The sequence below is a fragment of the Sinocyclocheilus anshuiensis genome, unplaced genomic scaffold (assembly GCF_001515605.1).
Source record: "Sinocyclocheilus anshuiensis isolate Anshui unplaced genomic scaffold, SAMN03320099.WGS_v1.1 scaffold643, whole genome shotgun sequence".
In the NCBI taxonomy this organism is placed as follows: domain Eukaryota; kingdom Metazoa; phylum Chordata; class Actinopteri; order Cypriniformes; family Cyprinidae; genus Sinocyclocheilus; species Sinocyclocheilus anshuiensis.
In genome coordinates, this window is record NW_015551067.1 from 1,143,544 (window position 1) to 1,162,027 (window position 18,484).

Genomic DNA, 18,484 nt, shown 5'->3' on the forward strand with positions numbered 1-18,484 from the left:
ATGATATAAATACTGTTCTGTTTCTGGCACAAACCGATCGTTTCGTGTCTTAGGACATCAATGTGTCGTCACGAGCCGCAGGGTTTAATTTGGATTTGTCTGTGCATGTTTTTTTTACACTCATAGATTGTTACCATTGCCATGCATTATACGACTGATAGACTGCAACGGTTGGACTTAAAAATCATCAAATGTGTTCTACTGAAGAAACCAAGTCACCTACATCTTGGATGCTCTGGGGGTAAGCAGATAAACATCAAATTTTCATTTTTGGGTGAACTATCCCTTTAAAGCATGGTGTTATTTTCCCTCAATGCTAGTTTGGTGAATTTCCCCATTTCCTTGGTAATCTGTAAAACATAGAAGGTAGCCACCATTAACACATTATTTAACAATGTAAAAGCTGTAGCTAATCATCAACTATTCAGAAAGCAAGACAGAAGGGAGATGTTTACTGATAATTGTTTCTGTATTCACATTATTCACTTAGAGCATCCCTTTAAAGACTTTTTTGCCAATGAAACCAGTCTTTCCTAAAACAAATCCATATTCTTTTCCCAAAACAGTCTTGTGGGCCAAACCTGTCTTTCTGGGTAAGAGCATCCTTGTGTCAGTCTAACTCTTAAGAGTTTTTATAGGGTGGAAGCTCAGATGTTGAGCGGACCAAGAAGAAGCGCCGCGGGGACCGTTATTCCGTTCAGACCTCGCTGATTGTAGCGGCCCTGAAGAAACTGCTCCCCATTGGCCTCAACATGTGCTCTCCTGCAGACCAAGAGCTCATAAACCTGGCCAAGATCCGCTACTCTCTGGTACTTAGCCACATGCTTAGCCATATATTTTGATTAGGATGGCTGATTTACTGCCAAACAACACAACAAAAAACTCTTATACTACTGTTCAAAAGTTTGGGGTCAGTAAGATTTGTTCATATTTTTGAAACAATGCCACAAGGCTGCATTTATCAAAAATACAGCAAAACAGTAATATTGTGTAATGTTATTACAATGCAAAATAACTTTTTTTTTATTTTTATATATTTTAAAATGTATTTTATACTTGTGATGGTAAAGCTGAATTTTCAGCAGTTATTACTTCAGTGTCACATGATTCCTTCAGAAATCATTCATATATGCTGATTTGGTGCTCAAGAAACATTTAGGTAACACTTTAGAATAGGGAACACTTATTCACTATTAACTACGACTTTTCCCTCAAGAAATTCCTAATTTGCTGCTTATTAATAGTTAGTAAGGTAGTTGTTAAGTTTAGGTATTGGGTAGGATTAGGGATGTAGAATAAGGTCATGTAGATTAAGGCATTAATACGTGCCTAATTAGTACTAATAAATGGCTAATATTCTAGTAATATGCATGCTAATAAATAAAAATCACAATCACAAAATCACTTTCTCGGACTTCTACATTAACTGTTCCCTCCTGGTGGAATGACCTGCCCAACTCAGTCCGAGCAGCTGAGTCCTTAACCATCTTCAAGAATCGGCTAAAAACACATCTCTTCCATCTTTATTTGACCCTCTAACTCTAGCGCTCTCTATTCTAATTCTATTCTTTATAAAAAAAATCTTGCCCCCTTTAGACTTGCACTCTATTTATTTACTAACTGCTTGTTTTCTTAAAAAAAAAAAACTAACACTTGCTTCTCTAATCTTTTTGCATTCTATCTATTTGTTTTCTTTTTATTTATTATACAATTATAATTCTGACGACTTCAGACTTTTTGACTGATTAACAAAACCAAAAAAGGCCTTTAACACTAGCTTGCTCTATTCTTTTTCTCTTCTATCTGTTTTCTTTTTATTTATTATGATTTTTAAAAAAAAACCTTGCTACTTGTACTGCATTAAGCTAACTGAAACTTGTTATAGCACTTGCATATCATTGCTCTTTTGTTGATTTTGATTTTGATTTCCATTGTCCTCATTTGTGAGTCGCTAAAACTTTTTGGATAAAAGCGTCTGCTAAATGACTAAATGTAAATGTAATAAGCAACTAGTTAAGAGACCCTAAAATAAAGTGTTACCAACATTTATTATCAATGTTGAAAACACTTGTGCTGCTTAATATTTTTTTGTGGAAACCATGACTTTTTTGAACATCCTATGATGAATAAAAAGTTAAAAAGAACAGCATTTATTTGAAATATAAATTTGTTTCATTATAAATGTCTTTACTGTCACTTTTGATCAATTTAATGCATCTTTGCTAAATAATAATAATAATAATAATAATAATAATAATAAAAAAAAAAAAAAGTATTTCTTTAAAAAACAATCTTACTTACCCCAAACCTTTGAAAGATGGTGTGCGCGGAGTAGTATAAATTGACTCGTTGGTCATTTGAATGTTACAGAAAGACACAGATGAAGAAGTGAGGGAGTTTCTGCAGAATAACCTGCATCTACAGGGAAAGGTAAGTATAGACACAGCCAAGTTAAGAAAACATGTAAAGTATAATATGTGACCCTGGACCACAAAACCAGTCATAAGGGTCACTTTTTTGAAATTGAGATTTATACATCTGAAAGCTGTATGGTTAGGATAGGACAATATTTAGCCGAGATGCAACTATTTGAAAATCTGGAATCTGAGGGTGCAAAAAAAAAAAAAAAAATCTAAATATTGAGAAAATCGCCTTTAAAATTGTCTAAATGAAGTCCTTAGCAACGCATATTACTAATGATAATACATTTTTGATATATTTATGGTAAGAAATTTACTTCATGGAAAATATCTTCATGGAACATGATCTTTACTAAATATCCTAATGATTTTTGGCATAAAAGAAAAATTGATAATTTTGACCCATACAGTGTATTGTTGGCTATTGCTACAAATATACCTGTGCGACTTATGACTGGTTTTGTGGTCCAGGGTGACATATAAGTGTGATTAACGTGCAAATAAATATGTTTAAGAGCTTAAAATAAAGATTATTAATAAAACTATAGAATTAGAATTAATAGAATTGCTAGAATTAGAACTAGGAACTAGAATTTCCCCCCATAGATATTATAACAATGAACCAGAAACAATAAGAACACAGTAAAAACAGTGATGGAAGACAGCTTTAAGGTCTCTCCATCACAATAAGTGTCTGTGTGTACACATCTCTGTCTGTCTGTAGGTTGAGGACCCGTCTATGCGCTGGCAGATGGCTCTGTATAAAGAGACCTCAGGTAAAGCCGAAGACGCAGATGCACCGGAGAAGGTTGTGAAGAGAGTTCAGGAAGTTTCGGCTGTTCTCTTCCACATTGAGCTGGTGAGGCCTGTTTGCATGTATACATGAAGTTACATACTCTTTTTCCTCAGCGATGAGCCATTTCCTCTTCCTCTTTGTCTTCCTTTAGACTGAGCATCCATTCAAGTCCAAGAAGATGGTTTGGCACAAGCTTCTGTCCAAACAGCGTCGTAGGGCGGTGGTGGCCTGCTTCAGAATGACACCACTGTACAACATCCCCAAGTAAGACACGCATAACCTTCCTTTAATGGTGTCCAGGAGTAAAGTGGTATGCACAGACTTATTTTTCCTTTTATTTCAGGCACCGGGCATCTAATATGTTCCTTGATGGTTACAAGCACAATTGGATTGAAAATGAGGGTGACTCGTTTGAAGATAAGATGATAGATGACTTATCCGTAAGTTTTCATATCTGTTTACGCTCCCTGCTTACACCCGGTTGAGGGCAGTTTGTTCATAGTGTTGTTTTTTGCAGAAAGCGATGGAGCAGGAAGAAGAAGAAGAGGAAGAAACCAAATCGAAACCAGACCCCCTTCATCAGCTCATCCTTCACTTTAGCCGCACCGCTCTCACTGAGAAAACGTAAGCAAATCGCTCTGTGGTTTGGTGAGCGTGATGTCTTGACATAGTATTCCTTAAGTAAAATCTCAATTATTTATATAGCACTTTATTAGTGCTGCTGTCAAACGATTAATCGTGATTATCACATCCAAAATAAAAGTTTTTGTTTACATAATGTATGTATGTGTGCTGTGTATATTTATTATGTATATATAAATACACACACATGCATGTATATATTTCAGAAAAATAGGTTGTTTATATATTATATATATGTATTTATAATATAAATAATATCAATATAAATATAGACATGTAAATACATGTAAATATTTTTAAAATATATACTTTACGTGTGTGTATTTTATATATACATAATAAATATACTCAGAAAACACACATATATTATGCAAACAAAAACTTTTATTTTGGATGCGATTAATCGTTTGACAGCACTATGTATAATATTAATTGTTTCAAAGCAGCTTCACGGAAATAAACAAGAAATTAACAGTGTTTCAAAATTGATCAGTTATGAAATTACTTTAATTTCAGCTGTAAAGCAGCTGTACCGAAGATAGTTGCAAATATTCAGATCAAATTAGTTCAAAGTTGATTCAGTTAATTTTAATAACAGTGTTGCAAAGTTCGTCAATTTTGAAAGAATTCAGATCAAAATTAGGTCAATGTTAAAGTAAGAGCTGAAACTAGTTCAATACTGTTAAGTTCATCAAATATTAAATTCATTTCATCTATAAAGCATCAAGGCAATAGTATTATTGTTCAGCTCAAGTAATTTCAATGTTGATTCAGTTCAGTTTGATGACAGTCAATGTTGCAAAGTTCATTCATTTTGACATCATTATCCAGCTCAATTCATTTAAAAAAATCAATGCTTTGATCTCATCCGATAGTGTCAGTGCAGTCAAACTGATCATATTTCTGACATTTGTCTGATATTTGTTTCATCCCCACCGCAGTAAACTTGAAGTGGATCATCTGTATATGTCATATGCTGATATTATGGCAAAAGTAAGTCATAAACTTCTGAATTTGAAACTTTGAAAACTTTTCGTTTATAGATGTAATGAGAGCTGCTAACCTTACATATCTCTCTGTTCAGAGCTGCCACATTGGCGAGGAGGACGAAGGGGGAGAGGAGGGGGGCGAGGAGCCATCCTTTGAGGTGCGACAGACAGAGATGGTATGGGGGGGCCTGGGGCTGGGGCCATGGGAGTCAGTGGATCCAACAGCTACAGCTCCTGCCACGCACGTCCAGAACCACTGCACCCCGCACACTCGATGTCTCTCATCCTTTCAGCTCTTCTTTCTCTGTCTCTCCTTCTCTTTTCTCTTTATATCTGTTGTGGACTGATCTGTGCACTCCTTTGCTGGATTCTGAGTCTTTGTCTCTTTAACAGCTTATCTTTGTGTTTATTGCATGACTTGAACGAGTGCAGAGAGATGGCTGCACACAAAACAGATGAAAAAAACAAAAAACAGAACAAGACATGTTGAACGCATCACAGTTTTGACCAATTTGGCTTCATTTGTAGACCGGCAGCAATAAAAAGGAAGCTAGTAGAGGTGTGAATAATTTTTCTAGCACTTTCCCCCCCAGCTGGCAGACCAATAATGCAAAATATTTGCAAAACAGGCTGACACAGCCCTCAAAACTGCATTGTTGTTCTCTCAAGGTATTTAGAGTACTGTAATATTAGCGCTTTTGATGATTTATGGAGTGTGTGTTTGTGTGTGAGATTTAAGTACGCACTTATACACACACTCAACAAATGCCTTAACTGGTCTCCTAATACATTACCAGTCCCACCTCTCCAGAACCCCTTCTTCTCTGAGTTTGTAGGCAGTCGCCTGTAGTTTTCCATTCTGTCTGCATCTTTTGTATCTTACAGCTTTACTGACCTACTAACCCGAAGGACTTTGAATTTTTGTCCTTCCTGATATGATTTAAATTCAGAAAATATGTCTTCACCTTCTCACCTGGCCACAAAGATTCAGGTTTAGGGAGCTTCAGTTGCTCCATTCCATAACCTTTAGAGGTGGCAACCTCTGCAGCATTTTAAGGAATCATTAAGGTATGTTCTTGATGCATAGTCTGTTCCAAAGAATAGGCAGTATAATTATCCACCTTTTTTAAATGTAAAAGCAGGTGTGGACATTTGTAACTTGAATGTGCAAGGCTTCCGGTGTCAGATGCTTCCAGTTATTTTTAGCTGAAATGGAAGTCTCACACAGAAAATAGCTTACTTCGTCATTGCAAAATAAAGATAATATTTATGGAAAAGGCAGTCCCAGAATTTCCAGTTTCAGTAAAAAAGAATTTGAGAGAAATGTTAAATATACTTGTGTTTTATACACTACTAGAAAAAGCAATAAAATATCTCCATCTTATAAACTATTTCAGACTATTATAGTATTTGAATGTGGTATGCATATTATGCAGATTACAATATTGTGTTGTTAGCTTAGCGACATGCTAATATCACCCGTAAGTTTGCGTCTTTTCATTTTTAGAGTGGTGTAACTTCCAACACCTTCTACCACCAACGTCATGTGGTAACGGCAACACAGTCTCATAGCAGGTTGTAACTATTTTACATTATGGTGAATTGGTGGCTAATTAGTATTAATTAGTATGGCTAATTAGTATGAATAAGTTTTCGTACGATCTGCTTGTGCTTCACTGGGGGTTATGTTTAGGGTGCGGTTAGGAGTTTACCCTCATGCTTGTTTTTTTTTTTTCTTTCTAAAAATCGTATGTTTTCGTACGATCCACATCGTATGAATTCATATAAAATCGCCGCCTCAAAAAATAGTTACGCTTTCCATTCCGAATGCGTTTGAAATGCTCAGGCATAAAATGGCTTCAACCATAAAATGTAGTTTTTATAATATTTGTTTAATAATTACTATAATTGACTATTGTTAATATCTAAATAATGCAAGAATAATTTGAAAATAAACATGTAAGAAGACATAATATCCATTGGTTAATCAAATTACACAGATTCATTTTGGCCTTAATAGTGTTGTAACAGAAACACATAATTCTAAGTAGGATAAATGTCTAGGTTGTCATCTATTAATCATAATTACGATTTGGCATGAACACTGCATAATTGTAATATGAGTATTATAGAATGTGTGTGTGTGTGTGTGTGGGTGGTGAAGGTTTTATGAAGGCTGACAGAATTTTCTGGATTCAGATCAGGCTTGTATGTGATAACATTGTGTGTCTCCAAAAGTGTGTCTCCATGTCTTTGTTTCAAATTTAAAGAAGTCTTTTTCTCTGTATTCACCAAAGACTACAGTAAAAGCCTGCACAGACACACACACACAAACACATTCAGAAAGAACACACTTGACATATTTGACATATCTAAAACAACAGGTAAAAAAACACATGCAATTAATTACAAAGATTATCAATAGAGTATTAAGTCACACATTTTGTAGGACATGGCCTGGCTCTCAGGGCGGGGTGGGAGTGGGTGGGGCTTCATGCTGGGGTCGGGATGCTTGGGTGCTTTTAGGGGTGGGTTCAGCTTAAAAATCAGCCCGCTTGATGCATTGTATGTACTTGTATAATCCTTTTTGTCAACAGGGTATCATCACACCCAAATTTCAAATGGGTCACTTAAATAAATGTTCAACTCTATAGAGAACAGTTTCTTCCATTTATTATGAAATATATTATTGTTGTGAATATACCGAAACAATATGCTACATACAATGCAATATCCGAAGTAGTCTATAAATCACTGAAAATTAATAACGTTAATAATTTCAGACAAGTATTCACAATACAATAACTTATAACAAGTAGCCAATACTGCAGTGTACTCAAATGCTTTTAGTTTTGGTTTTCACTAGGGCAGTTTTTAAATAAAAATAAATCTTTTATACACTACCGTTCAAAAGTTTGGAGTCGGTAAATGAAAAATAATAAATAAATAGTGCTGGGCAATGATTAATCGCGATTATTCGCATCCAAAATAAAAGTTTTTGTTTACATAGTATATGTGTGTGTACTGTGTATATTTATTATGTATGCACATGCATGTATATAATAAATATACACAGTACACGCATATATTATGTAAACAAAAACTTTTATTTTGGATGCGATTTAATCACGATTAATCGTTGCCCAGCACTAAATAAATAATACTTTTATTCAGCTATTTTATACATATTAAATTAATCGACCTGTAAAGACATTTACAGTGTTAAGAAGATTTGTATTTCAATTAAATGCTGTTCTTCTGAACTTTCTATTCATCATAGAATCTTGAAAAAAAATAAATAAATCCGTTTCCACAAAAATATTTTTTTTATATCACTTTTTTCAACATTGATAATGGCAACTAAGCAATTTTAATGATTTCTGAAGGATCATGTGACACTCAATATTGAATTACATTTTTAAATTACATCTATTCAAAGAGAAAACAGTCAATTTAAATTGTAATAATATTAGACAATATTAGGTTTTTACTGTATTTTAATAAATGCAGCCTTGGTGATCATATGGGACTTCCTTCAACAATTCTAAAATGTAAAACATTTTGCTGAACCCAAAGTTTGAATGGTAGTGTATGTTTGATTGTACAAAGTTTCATCTGTTACAGTTTTGCATGAATATTCATTTTAATTTTAAATATTAGTTTTCTATTTACTTTTAATTATAAATTGAAAATACCTGTTTATATAATACTCTGTAATGTATTATGTAATACTTATGTAATAAGCTGCTGTGAGCTGATAGAGCAGTCGAGGTGTGAGGGTTTGTAAGAAAGTACAGCACCCAGCTGTATAATGCAGTTAAAACTGAGGGAAGAGCCAGTATTATCATACAGATGTGCCTCACTGTTCAGGGAGAGCAGGTCTGCTTGCTGTAGTATAACGTTTGTGCCAGTCAAACGTGAACAGCTCCAATAACTGACACATGACTAATAACACTTGTGTTTTGGATGAGAACGAGTGTGTAAGATGTGTGTATGTAGATGAATGAAGAAAAACAAACATAAGCGGCAATTAAGAAGTAAAAACTGGTATAAAAACAGTCCGTTCACCACTTTTTCATGAATAACTTTCATACAAGACATTTTCTCAGGTATTCAGGGAGAAAACAAAAATAGATACTCAAAAATAGCTTTTTTTAAACTTTACTAGATAAACCTTCTTTAAACTTTACTAGATAAAATTTAATCATCCTTGTCATATATACAGGTGCATCTCAATAAATTAGAATGTCATGGAAAAGTTCATTTATTTCAGTAATTCAACTCAAATTGTGAAACTCGTGTATTAAATAAATTCAGTGCACACAGACTGAAGTAGTTTAAGTCTTTGGTTCACTATATGTATAGAAAAATGCAAAAAATGTCATAATCAGGACAGTTGTGTTTGATGTATGAGCGAGTGTATGCGTGTATGTTGTATGGTCGTGGGGCAGGGCTATTTATAACTGGGCATCATTCTGACTGGACTGTTTGTTTCCGTCTAACAGGAGAAGGAAATGGAAAAGCAGAGGCTTCTTTACCAGCAGTCCCGTCTGCATGACCGCGGAGCAGCTGAAATGGTTCTGCAGATGATCAGTGCTTGCAAAGGTGCACACACAATCACTCACGAACACGTGCATTTGGATTATAACAGAAAGTAACTATTTTTAGTTTTCACTATTTTAACTATTTTTAGTAACTATTCTATTTCAAATAAATGCTGTTCTTTTGACATTTCTATTCGTCAAATAATCCTGAAAAAAATCTTCACAGTTTCCACAAAAATATTAAGCAACACAGCTGTTTTCAACAATAATAGTAATAAGAAATATTTCTTATGCATCAAATCAGCACATTAGAATGGTTTCTGAAGGATCATGTGACACTGAAGACTGGAGTAATGGATTCAGCTTTTACCTTTACTGGAATAAATTACATTTTAAAATACATTCAAATCAAACTTATTTTAAATTGTAATAATATTTAACAATATTAGTGGTTTTACTGTAGTTTTGATCAAATAAATGCAGCCTTTGTAAGCATAAGGGACTTTTTTTCAAAAACAAAAAAATCTTATTGGCCCCAAGCTTTGGTCAAATAAAATTCTGCCTCTTGTAACATGTTGTTTTAGGTGAGACGGGAGCCATGGTGTCCTCTACTCTCAAACTTGGCATCTCCATCCTCAATGGTGGCAACAGTGATGTTCAGCCTCAGCCTACAGGCTCTCATGCAAACCTGCAGGTACATGGCCGTCACTTTCTTTTACTTTATTGTTAACTTTGAAAAGATATATGTTATTTCTTTGATAATTATGTTGAACTTTACCAACATTTGCAACAAAGAGTGTCTTCTACAGCGCTGTCTATGGGTATTTGGCAGACTGTATAATATTAATATGGTGGTTTGTTTGTTGACAGTGTTCTGGACCTGAATGCATTTGAGAGACAGAATAAGGCCGAGGGTCTTGGGATGGTGTCAGAGGAGGGCTCAAGTGAGTCTAACACCACTGACACCCCAGAACATCCCGTAGTTTTCGAATCCTACGGTCTCTTGCATTTTTTAGAAATGAAAATTATCATTGAGTTTAAGACCTATTCACACCATTTCTGATTTTTCAGCTTGGAAAATGCAAAACATTCACAACAAGATTTAAATGAGAACAGGTGTATAAACTCCTCCATGCTGATTCATCATAGTATGACTATAGGTCTTTTTCTTTTCTTTGGTGTGTTATCATATGAAAGCTGGTGTAAACAAGCCTTATAAGAAATTGCGTAGGTTAAATTAAATGTTCTTATTTTCATAAATACAATAACATATTTTCACAATTATTGCATAGATTGTTGATTTATCATATGCCCATACTGCAAAAAAAAAATATCTTAATCCGTATTTGTCTTATTTTTAGTAAAAAAAAAAATCTTACCTCAGAAGACATTGTATAGGATAATTAGACTTGTTTTCGGAAAATATATATTTTGAAGTTTATTTTTCTTAGCCCATTGGCATTTTTTACTTGTTTTTTGCATAAATCTAACAACATTAAATGAGGTGCATGCTTAAAAAAGAATTTGCCATTGGCATAAGAAAAATTAAAATGTAATTCAATATATATTTCTTGAAAACAAGTGTTAATATTTCAGTTTTGCTTGTTTAGATATTTTTATCGCAAAACTATAAAAAATATTGGTTAAGGAAATAATTTTTTGCAGTTTTGCACTTTATCATGAATGTATTACAAATTTTTGGGTCCACAGGAGACATTTCCACTGTATGTGTAAGACATAGACTCTGTTTGTGTAAGAGTGTTTAATGTGCATTATCTTTGTTTCTTACAGAACCATCATAGTGTATCTGTTTGTGTTAGTCTGTTATATTTCCCCTGCCGGAAGCCTACAATCCTACAGGGTCCAACTCACTGCCTCTCTCTTTCTCCCTACCACCATCACTCCATCCCCAACCTCCCCGTATATGCCTCTCCTCTCCTTCTATCCCCCTTCTTGTTTTTCAGACATCAAGCTAGAACGTGGTAAATAATCTTGTCTCTATATATTTATCATCACTCCCTCTTTCCTTCTGTCCCATCTCCTCCTGTCTTCCTTTTTTTTCAGCTTTTACATTGTGAAGATCTCCTCTCATTTGCGTGTAGTTTACCTGCATTTCATTTCGCGCTCAAGGGAACTTAAAAGAGAACTCTTCAGTCATTGCAAAGGTTTTGGGGCAGCCAACTCCTTTACGATTTTCTAGATTCCACATTATGAAACAATGTTATGCAATTCTCATGATATTCTTATTGGATGTTTTCAGAGAAGTTTTCTATTACAGTTTATCCTGTTGTGTGCAATGGCTGTAAAGGCTCTTTGCACTTTGCCCTTGAGTGCTGTCACAGATCTACTATAACTCCAACATTCATTGACTGATTGAGAGGAAAGAAAGACAGTTGTTCTTTCTTTTCTGGTCAGTTTTCTCTGAGGAGATCACAGAGAACTGTGGTGACCAGTGTCACCAAAATCATGAAATGATTTGCAGATACAGGAAACTCCCCAAGTCCTTTATTCTCAGAAATGAGCCATCTAAGATTATTTGAACCATTCCCTCAAATAATGAGCTGCCATGTTTACTTCAGAAGGACAAAAGCATCTGACATGGCACAGTATAGTATAGAAATTATCTAGTTTAGTCTGTAGAGCATTTTTTAACCGTCATCTGTAACATCAACAAAACTCATCTTCCTTTTCATTCTTGCAAAGTTTGCCCAGATTTGCTCTCCTTAAAAAAAAAAAGAAAAAAAATGTTTTTAGTGTTGATTGATGCACAAGCTATGCAAACCTCTTCTAATGCACAACATGGGTGTAAAATGATCTGTATTCATGTCCTATGTTATTTAATGCATAGCTGGACTTTTTTTTTTTTTTTCATCTTTTGAAATACATTTATTTCAGCATTTAATATTCCCTGATCTAATAATTCCATGCTCCATGGCTATTCAAAATGTCTTGTTTTCAATGACCACAAATTATTATTTTAATTTTTCCTAGGTTTTGTGTTACTACATCAGGTTTAGTGTTACTACATCAGGTCAAAAATGACCCATATGCATAAGCACACTATGCAAGTGTGATAAAACAAAAGAATAAAAAACTTTTTTTCAAATCAATTTAGCAGTTAGCAAACATTTTAGCATTTATATCAACATATTTAACGCTTGAAATATGTTTATTTGCCACTTTGTCACTCAAAACATAATTATATCACTGATAACCGATCACACTGAAATTGAACTGTAGTGTATCTGTAGTGCAACTGTAGTGAATTCTAGTGAATGTGACGGAATATAAAACTGACTAAATAAAATCACACGGGTACAGCAACATCTCAAAACTGCCATCTCAGTGCTTACATGCCTCACAAATGACAACTACACGTTTGTGCTCCTTGCACACAGGCCTGGTGCACTGGGAACACAAGCTGCTGACTTTTGTCTTTGGCAGATGGGCAGATCCTGCACCTCTTCCTCTTCATTTGGTCCTCCTGTGGCCAGGTGGTGGCTGTTTTTTTTTTTTTAAATTTTTATCCCACATCTTCCCATTGCCTTTGTAATATGATTTTGAAGGTGGGGGGTGCCCTCCAAGCGCCTTTTCCTATGTGAATGCATGAATGAATGAATGATGCATTTTTTGGTCCTCCTGTGGCCAGGTGGTGGCTGTTTTTTTTTTAAAAATTTTTATCCCACATCTTCCCATTGCCTTTGTAATATGATTTTGAAGGTGGGGTGTGCCCTCCAAGCGCCTTTTCCTATGTGAATGCATGAATGAATGAATGATGCATTTATATAGAGCTTTATTGTGTATTGCTGTACACCCAAAGTGCTTTACAATCATGTGGGAGGGGGTCTCTTCTCCTCAACCACCACCAGTGTGCAGCATCCACCTGGATGATGCGACGGCAGCCACAGGACAACGGCACCAGTGCATTCGCCACACACCAGCTATAGATGGAGAGGAGAAAGAGTCATAGAGCCAATCAAGTGGATGGGCATTATTAGGAGGCCATGATAGACAATGGCCAGTGGTGGCAATTTGGCCAGGACACCGGGGTTACACCCCTACTCTTTACGAGAAGTGCCATGGGATTTTTAATGACCACAGAGAATTCTCATGTGGCGTGAGAATCTGTTTGACAAGCTCCTTGATGAATAGCCATCATGCATTGGCCAGACCACCCATGTCATCAGGGTGTTGTGCAGTGAAGTTGGTGTAGGCCAGCATTCAGCATTGGTCAGCATTGGTCCTGGAGAGCAACAGTTCTGCAGAGTTTAGCTCCAACCTTGATAAAAACTCACCTGCCTGTAGCTTTCTAGTAACCCTTAGACCTTGATTAGTTTGTTCAGGTTTGTTTGATTAGGGCTGGAGCTGAACTCTACAGGACTGTGGCTCTCCAGGACCAGCGTTGGCTCTGAGGGTGGCAACATCCAGCACATTGTACCACAGCACCATGGGCCACCTCCGTGTTCTCTGGATACACGAGTAAATGCAGACCATTTTTACTCAATTTATTGAACTAGGTCTGAGTTTCCTCTTCAGAGGACTCATCAGACAAGACTTTGATGTCATCCACTGAGTCTTCTTCATCTAGAAGAGCTGGATTTACACCCACAACTCCAGATTGACCCTGTGGCACATAGTCTAGGTCATCGTCATTAGATATTTCAGGACTAAGAACTGCCTGATCTTTCTCGTCTTGTTCTTCATGCAGCATCTCTACAACCATTTCAGCCTTTAATCTAGAATGACTGGGACCAGCCATACTAACACTGGATAAAGAAATTTAAAAGCACAGGAATATTTTCAAATGCACAACAAACAGAAACCTTGTATGTCCAAAACTGTTGCTTTTCAGGAACACTGACAGACAGAAAGGGTGACCAAAAGCATTGATTTATGACAAAAAATAAAATTATGAAATATGGAGCTACAAAGTTTCTGCCTGACAGTGAGGATATATACTTGCATATAATAACGTTCTATTTCAAATTTTATTTTGTTGAGCTAGCTATCATCAGCTAGCTAGAATAGAATATTGCTGCATCCCAATTCGCATACTGTCCATCCTAAATAGTATATATATTTAGTAATAATAATATTCAAAATTAGAATTAGTATGTCCCAAATCGTAATATGTTGAAAGGAGTATTCCAAAGATACCCGGATGGTTTACTGCTTCCGGTAGAAATTCGAAGTGCAGATCCGTGCACACTCTAACGGCTAATATTGTTAAAATGTTTAAATTGTGCACCAACAGTTTAAATGGTGAAAGGATGAACGTAACTACGCAACAGAATGTCCATTAAAGACGCAGTTATGATGAAGTAGTATGTCCCAAAGCTTGCCTACTATTCTGCTACATACTCAAAAGTATGTTCTCATTCTTCACAAAAAGAGTACATACTTTTAGGGCATAGTATAAGTAGGTGAATTGGGACGCAGCATATGTCAACAACAAGCTAGCTAATAGTATTGGACATGTTTCTCTTTCTCACTAGTATTTCAAGGTCAAGGTAACCTTAGCCTAACATTCTAATATTATGTCGTTATCTTTCAAAATATATCAAATATTTTCTGATAAATAAATAAAAATAAGACTTGCATGCATCAAATATACAAAAGCAGCCGTGTTGAGTTGTGAAATGTGTGGCAGGTAAATAGTTTTCTGCAGTAAATATGTTCCTACTTGAAAATGAGCAAATATCACATGGGTCATTTTTGTGTGTAAAATGTATGTAGAAATACAAAAACTGTTTGTTTATAAAGTAAGAAAGGAAAGATAAACATAATGATTTGTGGAAATCAAAAACAAGATATTTAATGAATACCGGGGGTCCGTTCCGAATTCTTCAGATTTGTTACGTGACAGCGTTAATTAAAGTTTCTTGGGGGTCAAGATCATGTTATCTGCATCTCCTGTGCTCCATCAAGCCACTCCCATAATATCTGTCACCACTCAAATTAATGCACGACTCAGATTACATGTGTGTAAGACTCCAATACAATTATAAAGTAATTATTTCATCACAAATAAATTTTTCAATGAGTAAACCTGGATGTGTCTATAGTGTTATAGATGATGATTACACAACATTATAATATTTTTTTTATTAATTTTTTAATTATTATTGTAAATTACTGTCCCTGGATCAGGGTACTCTTCTAATAAAGTATAGTAAATGTTAAAATACATTCCTTTCAAAGATTCAGCAAAGAAACACTCAGCCATGATTGAAATAACATAGGGAATGAATACGGGTCATTTTAGACCCATGTTGTGCATTAGAAGGGTAGTGATACAAAAACGATTTGTATTCAAAAAGTAAGAAAGGAAAAATGAAAATAAAGATTTGTGATTATCAAAAACAAGTGAATGAATACGGGTCATTTTAGACCCATGTTGTGCATTAGAAGGATAGTGATATACCACCATACCACCATCTGTTATTGGAAAAAAAAATGTTGTTTTTAAGAAAATATTTGGGAACTTAAAGGAACATGCCACTATTTTTGAAAATAGGCTCATTTTCTAACTCCCCTAGAGTTAAACAGTTGAGTATTAAAAATGAAAAGTTGCGATTTTCTAGGCCGATATGGCTAGGAACTATACTCTCATTCCGGCGTAATAATCAAGGAACTTTGCTGCAAATAGGCTTATTGGAAGTTACCTAACTGGGGACTATTTTCAGGTGCTGCGTAATATCATTGCGCCTGCTGCACCCATGGTCCGGCAGCAAAGTTTATTTATTATTATAATTGAATTAAATAATACTGAAATTATCAGTACATTTGCAGAAGTTTTAATAACATAGCAGTGCACTCATAAAGATGTAACCAGTGTCTGTATTTTTTTTTATTCTAACTTCTATTTATTTTTTTTATTTTTTGGGGTGATTTGAAGATTTGTGACACCTGTTATAAAATGTTTTAATTGTTTAAATGTGTTTTTTTTTAAGCTAACCTAATTTCCAGATACTCGCTCTCAGACTGATATACTGTATATTGGGCACTAAACCTGTGTGATGTGTATTATATGCATTAGTTCCCATTTCTTGACATCTTTCTTTGTATTTTATTCCGAAAATAGCTTACTTTTTAGAAGATTATAATTTTTTTTCTCCTGACAATGTTAATTTTTGTTCTTTTTATTCGCCTTTCTCTTGTCAAATAGCATCTTATTCCATCACATATCCTTCATAGCACATTACCCATAATCCACCAATGCCCTAACTTTCTCTGGCTCATCTCTCCCCTCCACTTCTCTCCCACACCTCCAGGAGTGCAGTTGCTCTGTTTTGCATGATTGTGTGTCTGTGTGCTGTTTTTTGTTAAGGTCTTGTCTGAGAAGACCAAAACTCTTCTCCATTTGTGTCCTCCATGAAGATCTGACTGTGTAGTGTGCCATTTCAGTGTCGGTTGTGTTTATCCATGTTCCATGTCTGTTATTTCCCTGTATATTTCTGTACACTGTGATGTTTTCTTTCAGTTAGTGTATAAATGTCCCTTCAAAGTTGCCGTATTTTCAATGTGTGATCTATCAGACTGTATGTGTGTGTCTACTAGTGTTGCCATTCTGGGAGAGGGGATGGCTTTAGTCTGTGGATTCAATGTGGACGACAGGTCTCTGCCTCCCCTTTCCACGTTTGCTGGTCTGCTCTGCAGTGAACAGCTAAACGGATGTGCCACAGCAGGTCTTTGTGGTTCACTAACATGCTAATAGGGACTGGAAGTGCTATGAAGTGGCTATACTCACAGAACACACACCTTAATCACCCTGAATACTGAAGGGACAGTTCACCCAAAAATGAACTTTATGTCATTATTTACTCGCCCTTGTGTCATTCCAAACCCATATGCTGTTATTTTTTTTATGAAACAAAATTTTGATAAATGTCAACTACAATTCAAAAGTTTGGGGTCAGTAAAAAAATATATGCAGAGACTATTCAGAAATTAGTCAAAAAGGATGCATTAAATTGATCAAAAGTGACAGTAAAGACATTTATAAAGTAAAAAAAAAAGATTTCTGTTTTAAATAAATGTTGTTCTTTTAAACTTTCTATTCATGAAAGTCCTGAAAAATGCATTGTTTCCAGCACAAACATTTTCACCATTGATTATGTATAACATTTAAAAATATATTAAAAATAAAAACAGCTATGTTTAATTGTATTTCACAATATGACTTTTTTACTGTATTTTTACAGTGCATATCAAATCAAATAAAACATCACAAAATCTTACTAACCCCAAACTTTTGAATGGTTTTGTATTATAGTTTCTTGAACAGAATTCAAAACTTCCCTTCTGCCAGAAGTCAGATTGCATGGGAAATAGAATATGGGTTTAAAATGACACAAGGTAAGTAAACAATGACAGGAGTTTTATTTTTGGGTTAACTATCTATTGAATATAAATATATGTGCAAGAGAAGAAATTTGTTGTGACCAGGGCTGCGTTTCTTAAAAGCATCGTAAGCGAAGTTGTTCTCCGATCTACTTGAGAAATGCAGCCCTGGTCATATTCCTGTCTAGAGATATTTGGCACATTTTAATTCACAAATTAACCATTTTAGTCTTTGAAATTAATTGTAAAAAAAAAAAAAAAAAAAAAAAATTTTATTTCACCACTTTATTTTACATTTAGAGGTCTAATGTAGTTCACTCTCTCACACAGCAAAGCACTGTTTAGGAGCTCTTCTCACACATTCATGCTGTGTGTATGTGTGTGTCCCCGTTTAGAAGAGAAAGTGATGGCGGATGATGAATTCACTTGCGACCTTTTCCGCTTCCTGCAGCTGCTCTGTGAAGGCCACAACAACGGTGAGCTTCCTGAGATCTGGATTAATGCTTCTGAATGCTTCCTCCACCACTTCTGTTCACTCGCTGTAGTGTTTGAAGAGAAAATCATGAAATCATAAAAAGATATGTTCCAAAAACATGAAGATCTCAGTTCAAACCTTGCTGGAGTAAAAAGCATTTGATTAGCAATGCTTGATTCTTTGCGATGGACCCTTTGTCTATACCTATACACTACATATACACTATATAAATCCACATATATACATACATACATACATACATACACACACACACA

General features: G+C 35.1%; 1 pseudogene; it reads left to right on the forward strand.

The window, feature by feature from the left end:
• LOC107662145 (ryanodine receptor 1-like) overlaps positions 1 to 18,321 on the forward strand; it is a 113,019-nt pseudogene extending 94,698 nt beyond the window's left edge.
• The last annotated feature ends 163 nt before the right edge of the window (positions 18,322 to 18,484 follow it).